Here is an 8,114-nt window from a genome sequence, read left to right as displayed (position 1 = left end):
AGGTAGCAGCAGAAGAGACATATTTGATGAGATTATTCCCACAAAGCCTAGATGATCAAGCTATGGAATGGTTCTCCCAACTCCCAGCTAGTATTAAGTCATGGGGTGACTTAGTAGAGGCATTTATCCAACATTTCTCCTACAACATAGAGACAGACATATCAGTCACTACTTTGTGCAACACCAAGCAAAAAGAGGGAGAGTCTTTTGCATCATTTTTACAAAGATGGAGAAATCTAGCCAGCAGATGCTCTTGTGAAATTTCACAAAAACAAATGGTAGAGATGTTCACCCAAAATGTTAACAAAGACATTGGCTATGATCTAAGGAAAGCTTGTTTGTCCATCTTCAAGGATGTCATTGAAAAAGGCTTAGCAACAGAGAAGGTCCTAATTGAACAAGGAGTCATTAAGATATTCAAGGAAAACAAAGATGACTTTAAAGGAAAGGACAAGCCAAGATTTTGGAATAAAAACAAGAACACAGTCAATGATGGTGTTGTTGATGCCAACACAGTGTGACCCAAATTCATTTTTTTGGGATCAAGTTCTACAAACAATCAAGTGAATACTCAAACAACTTCTAAATCATGAAGGAAGTACACCCCATTGGGAGAACCACTTGAGTCAGTTTTCAAAAAGCTAGTGGCAAACAAGGTAATCATATTCTAGATTTTCCTCCATATGAACCAAAGGTTAAACCAAATTGGTGGAATGATGATGAATATTGTGAATTTCATAAGAGCAAGGGACATAAAACAGGAAATTGTCATCGACTCAAGAACATCATACAAGATCTCATTGATAGGGGTGACATTGAGATTGAAGGGCACTCATCCAATCAAGAACATGAGATGTTTAAGGAACCATTCCCAAAGCATGACAAGGGAAAAGATAAAGCCACAAATGACCAAACCAACTATACCAGAGCAACCTATAACTATGATTCAACTATCAATCACATTTCGATGGACAATTACGTCTCTACCATTATCATCAAGGACAAAAACCCTGAGAATTCTACCCGGAGACCCAAGATTGTCCTAAAAGGTGTTGGATCTTCTTCGGAACCAACCTCTAAATGTAATATTACAACTCGTCGAGGTAAATTCACTTTGCAAGGTGCTCTAGCCAAAAACACCCCTTCTTCATCAACCAAGCCTGAGTACGACCTTGTAGAATAGTTAGGGAAGACACCCATGCTCATCTCCATCCTTGAGCTCTTACGCATATCCCCCACACATAAAGCTATTCTTGACAAAATCTTGAGAGACACCGCCGTTCCTACTGATCTGAACGTGAACCAGTTTCAAGCCATGGTGGGATACCTTTCCATTTCGCACTCCCTTACATTCATAAAAGTCGATGACGCCTCTGTAAGTCGGCCACATAATGCACCTTTACACATTGAAGCCTTCATACACAAACATAGAATCAAATGAGTCCTAATAGATGGAGGAGCAGGTCTAAACATTTGTACATTGAGCACAATTAAACAATTGTGATATTCTGATAAAGCTATGAATTCTACAAATAAAATCACCATCAAGGCATATGATGATGAAGAGCATTCATCCAATGGCACAACCACCTTGCCTCTCAGAGTTGGGCTGATTACAAAGGATGTGGTTTGTCAAGTCCTAGACCTAGATCTCACATACAACATATTGCTAGGACGTCCTTGGATTCATGAAATGAGGGCAGTCCTATCTACATATCACCAATGCATTAAGTTTCCTCACAATGGAGTTGAGATAACAGTTAATGGTGATCCTAATCCATTCATATACTACAATAACCTGAGATCAAAAACTGAGACCATCATTCCCAGTAATCAACAAGCTATTCCTTCATCAACATATGTGGATCCAGAATCATTGAAAGCTTCTACATCTAAACACGCAGAGCTCAAAGACAAGTTCAAGATTAAAGACATGGGATGTGGTGAGTATATCTTTCATGTTGATCAAATGCCACTATCTCCTAAGACATTCAATCGATAGGAACAATCTATAAACAATTTGCAATGCAAAGGAATTGGGTGTGAACCACCTAGTGTTGTGGCTACTAAGTTTGAATGCAAATCTCCTCTAGTGGTGCAAGAAACTCTTGATATCAATAGTTCTAAGAGTGGTTCCAACAAATAATCTATTGAGCATATCGCCAACCCTCTTGAGAGCTCACATAGGCTTACCATTTCATCCACTCATTCCATTTCCACTCTACTTCTAGACTTGGATCAACAAGAATCACAAAAGCCCTCACTTATTGGGGATCAAAAATCAAGATTTGAAAAGAAAAATCTAAAAGTAAAAAACAAAGAAAATTCCTTTAGTCCAAATCAAAAGCTATTGGACTCTGCAAAAATCAAAGTCAAGGATAAAAATCCTATGAAGCAAAAAGAGAAAGAGTTGATCTCCCCTAATATCAAAATAACTGGGGGCAAAAATTCTAAAATTTCAAGTCAAAAAGCATACTTGTTGATCCCAAGTCTCCATCATGCTATCCTACTTTCACTTCTCTTCACAATCATAAGCCTTCATAACTCAGCCACTTGTTCCGCACATCCTTTCCCTTCTGGTGATACATCATGGACCTTTAATGGAGCTTCCTCGAGGGACTTTGTTATCAAGGATGCCCAAACTTCTTCAGGTGACACGCATACGGGCCTATGTAGTCCACACATTAGTAATTCTATCTCAGTTCCCTTATCAAGGAAGACAGTCACTCAAGTTACATATCATTCAGTCAAGGAACGTCACAGTTACAATCACAAGGTAAATCCTCGTACATTTGAGGTAGGTGATTTGGTTCTTAGAGAAAATCCTAAAAATCAACAAGACAGAGAGAAGAAGGGCAAGTTTGAACCAAATTGGCTTGGACCTTACATCATTACAGCAGATATGGATTTGGGGCATATCAGCTCTCAACTATAGAAGGTGAACCTTTGGAGGATCCTATCAACAACATGTACCTTCGCAGGTTTTACACATAGCTCTTCAGAATATCCTAATTCAAAAATACAAAAAAATCGAAAATTTCAAAAATACAAAAAAATAAAAAAAATAAAAAATCGCTACTTGGTGAAAACCTGGCAAACAGGCACCTTGTGACACAAAAAACATTGAAAAAATAAAAAAAGTAAAGAGAAATAATTTCGTCCAATGGTGAAAACCACTTCGGTGGTGCCCTGGGCAAGTACCATGGTGAAAACTGGGTCACCAGCGCCATGCATAGAGACATTGCTCCTCCCTCCTTCAGGATTCACTTTCATCCTTTCACTTTGCACACACTCACAACCTATTCGTTCATAATAAACTTACCCATTCCCATCATGGCTTGTTATTGATCTACCCAAGATTGGTTAGCCATTGATAATAAACCTCCCTTTTCACATCCCTTTCCATCCATAATAAATCAGATCCTATCTGTGGCTAAGGCAAATCCTACGTCTAGTGATGGGTGTGGAACTAAGAGTATCACATGTTTTGAGGAGTACATTTTCTTCCAGCTTCCTTCAGTCTATCCGCGCACAATCCACAATAAAGCAACATTTGCATCACAAATCCACAATAAAGTTCCACTTTCTCCGCAATAAAGTATCAGTTTCATGGATTCAATCAGTTTCAGATGAGACATAGCAGCAACAATGGGCTTCAACAAAATCAAATCTTTCAACAGACTCAGACAACATATGGTTCCGTGCTATCTATCCTTTTTGTGAAAATAAACATTGTGACCACAATCAAATAAGACTTATACAAGTGACAAGAGACACTAAATTTGAGGACTATAGTGGATGTTGGTATCGAGTCTTGGTTTTCTTTTGATTTTATCTTTTGGTGACATATCTTTTAGCTTTTCCAGGATGTCTTTGACTAGAGATTCTATCTCCAGGATGTCTTTGACTAGAAAGGCGAGGATGGGGTATCGTCACCTATTTATATTTGCTATCTGTGGATTGTCTCTTAGTAATGGTATGACTTGTCTAAGGATATGAGGACACTGTGAGTCTAGTATGAACTGGGGCATTCCTTGTTTGTGACTGTCTTATCTGCATGCAAATGGGTACAATGACTTTCTGGGTCAAACATATGCCTCGATTGTCATAACCTATTTGCCATAATAAAGTTCAATGATGATAACGCACAAGAAGCTCTTTCACTTTCATATCTTCTGTCTTTCATCCCCCTTTCTTGATTGACTTCCATCATCCTTCTCAAGTCCGTGTATCCTACTATCACATGACTGAGTATAATGACACACCAAAAACATTTGCATTTCATGTAGTTGCACCTGTATTACCACATATAAGCATTTCATACATACATATAGATATCACAACTGCATCACATCCTACACACAACACCTGTTAGCACAATTTAAATTTGCATTATCATATTCATCTACATTACATACATTCACATTTGCATCATGCATACACATATAAAACATAAAAGAATAAAAATATGGCATTTCACCATGTACATATTTGCATCCATATCATAGAAACATACATCATATAAGAACATCTCATCACATAGGTACACATGCATATAGCTGCCACAAAGGAGAATCATCTCATATATATAAATCAAAAGTGTCATGATACAATGATGTCAAAATCATATGGCTACAGTCACCCACAAGTTTCTACATCATCATACAAAAATGGTATAATACTGATACATAGGGAGCCCTCTACGGCTATGATAAACTCCCTCCCTCAAAGCAGCCTGACCTCGATGGAATCTGAGCCCTCAAAGGACCCACCCTAGGATCATCCCTCCTGTCCCCTCTCTCTAGTGGTGGTGGAGGATCCATAACCCCACCGCTGGATGCCTGTCGCCTTTGGCTCCCTCCCATAGTTGTCATTGTCTGCGATGTTCTATGGAAGCTCCTCGCCCGCTGATCAGCTGGCACTACACCATAATAGAGATCTCGCTAGTAGGAAATCTCCTCCCTTGCCCACAGGACATAGGCGTATCCAGCCCCTATGTCCTCTGCCGCCTGCCTCCCAGCCCTCAGTGTTGTCTTAGCCTCTGTGTAGTGCTGAATGGCCTGGTCCCGCTCCCACTCAGTATCTCTGAGCCGCCTCCTGAGTCTATCCTTCTCCCTCTCTAAGTCCTAGATCTCATCTACCTGTCCTTGACAAATCTCCTTCAGCTCCGTCAGCTCATCCTCCTCTACCTCGGCCCCCTGTGGCTCCACCTGTATGGGTGCCTGCCCCTATTCCTATGCTTGTACTGGTGGTTGTACCTATGCCTATCCCTATACCTGTCCCTATCTCTACACCTGTCTGAGACCCTGTGCTGCTGGCACCTGTAGTGGTAATCCACCATGACCCCTCACCACCTGAGCTTGTCTATCCTCTCCACCCTCCCTCCATGGTGCCACTCTCCTCTCGCCAACTGCCCCCCTCCTCCTTCGTTAGCCTCTCCCCCCATCATCTCCATCATCATCACCATCCCCACCACCATCTCCATCTAGTAACTCTCCTGGATCTGTCAGGCATGGGAATGGATGCTCGGCCCAATATACTATGTACTTTGCATCCATGTCGGCATCCTCGATCTCTGGCCATATGTCCCAAGGTAAGGGCATCATCTCCCCTAGCTATGTAACAACCTGATCATATGATAGTAGCAGCCCAAACTACACCTGATCCCTGACAGTCCGTGCATACATGCCTGAACCCCGTGGCATCCACTGGATCCTGCCAAACTACCTGCTCACCTTGTCCACCAGCTGCCTCTCCAGTACATAGGGCATCCACCCAATCAGATACTTGCTTTGGAAGGTGTATGGTAGCTCTACTACATCATCCTCCCACTGCTCGCATCCCAGGTATGACCTCCATATAACCATATCAATATCATCTATAACCCACCGCCAGTGCTCTAACTTGCCAATTCATGGTTGCGAGGTGATCATATCATACAAATGCATGAAACTGCGTCCGTGACCTCTACCCCTGAAGTGTATTGGTCTCGTTGCTGGTAGATGCTCATAGGCCCACACCTGTAACAATGTGACCCGACAACCCAATCCCATTGACCCATGATACACAAATTGATGTAGCTCGTAATATAAGTGCGCCAACACACACGGTCCCCAGGCATATCTAGTGTGCTATGTCACTAGTGTCTCCAATGCACCTCCGTAGCCCACAGCCAACCCTCGTGTCACTCTGTCCAGACACAAGAACCCACTGATCACTCCTCCTACCACTATCGGTAGTGCCAATCCTGTCTGTGTCATGGTATCCGATGCCACATGCCCTGCCCTCATCTCTAGTCTTGGGTCCCAGAACACTCATCTCAGGACATCTCTATCTCCATCTCAATCATAGGGAATCAGCTCCCCATCGATTGGTATCCTCAGGATCCGGTATACATCCTCCAGGGTGACTGTCATCTCACCCATCGACAAATGAAATTTGCAAGTCTCGGAGTGCCACCTCTCCACCAGTGTAGTCAGCAGTCCCATGTTCGCTCAAAACTCAGGGACATACAGAATATGTCTCAGACCCATAGCCTCAATTGTAGCTCGGTCCTCAAATGTCAGCTCAGGTTGCAACCTCTAAGTCGATGGGAATCTCTCATGTGACTCCAACATAGGCAAATACTCCTGCAGTCAAGCAAATCAATCATGTCAGTCATAGTGGCATTCATTGTTCATCACAAAATGCTACTTTTTATCTAAGTGCATATGGTACTCTATCCTAGTGACACTCATTGTTCATCACAAAGTGTTGCTTCTATCCTAGTGACACTCACTGTTCATCACAAAGTGTTGCTCCTCTCCTAGTGGCACTCACTGTTCATCACAAAGTGCTGCTCACATTTGCACTCATTGTTCATCACAAAGTGTTGCTCATATTTTAGTACTCCCTATTCATCACAAAGTACTATATCTTGGTACTCACTGTTCATCACAAAGTGCCTAGATCTATCCTATCCTAGGGCCTCTGCTTGAGTGAATCCTCTTGAGTAGTTTCCTAATTGGCAACGTATGTTCTATCACAGAACTGTCAATCCTAGCCCTATTTGCAATCCTAGTCTTCCCTAGAGGACCTGCTTGAGTGTATCCTCTCAGCAACTTATCCAATCGATAGCATATGTTCATCACAGAACTGTCGATTTGACCTAGAAGACACAAATTCACATTTTTGGACACAAATGTGCTTTCCTGACATAAATGCGCTTAGAGATTGCATAAACACGCCTGTTTTACATAGATGCGCCTGAAGCACACAGACGTGCCTATGCTCTGCATAAACGCGCCTGGATGACACAAATGTGCCTTCCTAGCATAGATGCACTTGCGCAGCGCAGATGCGGCCGCATTCGACATAGACACCTTTTCCCGCACAGACGCGCCTGGCACAAACACAAACGCACCTAGCGAGCATAGATGCACCTAGCACCAACGCAGACGCGCCTGGATGTTTTTGACATTTTTTGGACCCTAACCTAGAGCACATTTATTACCCTATCTAGCATGCATTAATGACAATAATAAATGCAACAAAGTACGAGGAGGTTTTGTGGTACTTACTGGCTCTCCTTCCTCTGCTGGCCTCTGGTATCGACGAACGCGGTCGAATCTGTGAACCAAAGCCAACGTTGCTGACTGCTGCTGCTCTATTTTTTCTCTGCACTCTGCTCTTGTGGATGTGTAGATAACAATGAGGATGTATTTCCCTTGTGGTCTATCTTATAGACTGCTCTAGCCCTCGTTTCCCGAGTTAGTCTTCATTATCCCGTGACTTTGTTACTCTATCCGGTCAGTCCATTCTAGCCTTTGTTTCTTATTGAGAGATTGTTTGTGATCTTTCCAGAGATTTTCATCCAATTTCTTGAGGGGGCATATCATTCCCATCTTGGGGCAACTCTGTATCAGTTCATCTTATCGTCTTTGAAACAACGCGACAAGCCACATTGTCTCAAAGAGGGGCAAAATGTAGACACCCAAAATTGTCCAGTCTAATTAAATAAATATCTTTATTTATTCAATTATCTAAGCTTAATTCTTCTATTAATTAAATAAATCTTTATTTATTTAATTAATTCATTTATCCTCTTCTAGCCTTATTTCTCATTTTAATAAATA

Source organism: Cryptomeria japonica, chromosome 6 (genome assembly GCF_030272615.1).
Source record: "Cryptomeria japonica chromosome 6, Sugi_1.0, whole genome shotgun sequence".
Taxonomy (NCBI): domain Eukaryota; kingdom Viridiplantae; phylum Streptophyta; class Pinopsida; order Cupressales; family Cupressaceae; genus Cryptomeria; species Cryptomeria japonica.
The sequence above is the reverse complement of the archived record's forward strand: the minus strand, read 5'-3'. Positions refer to the sequence as shown.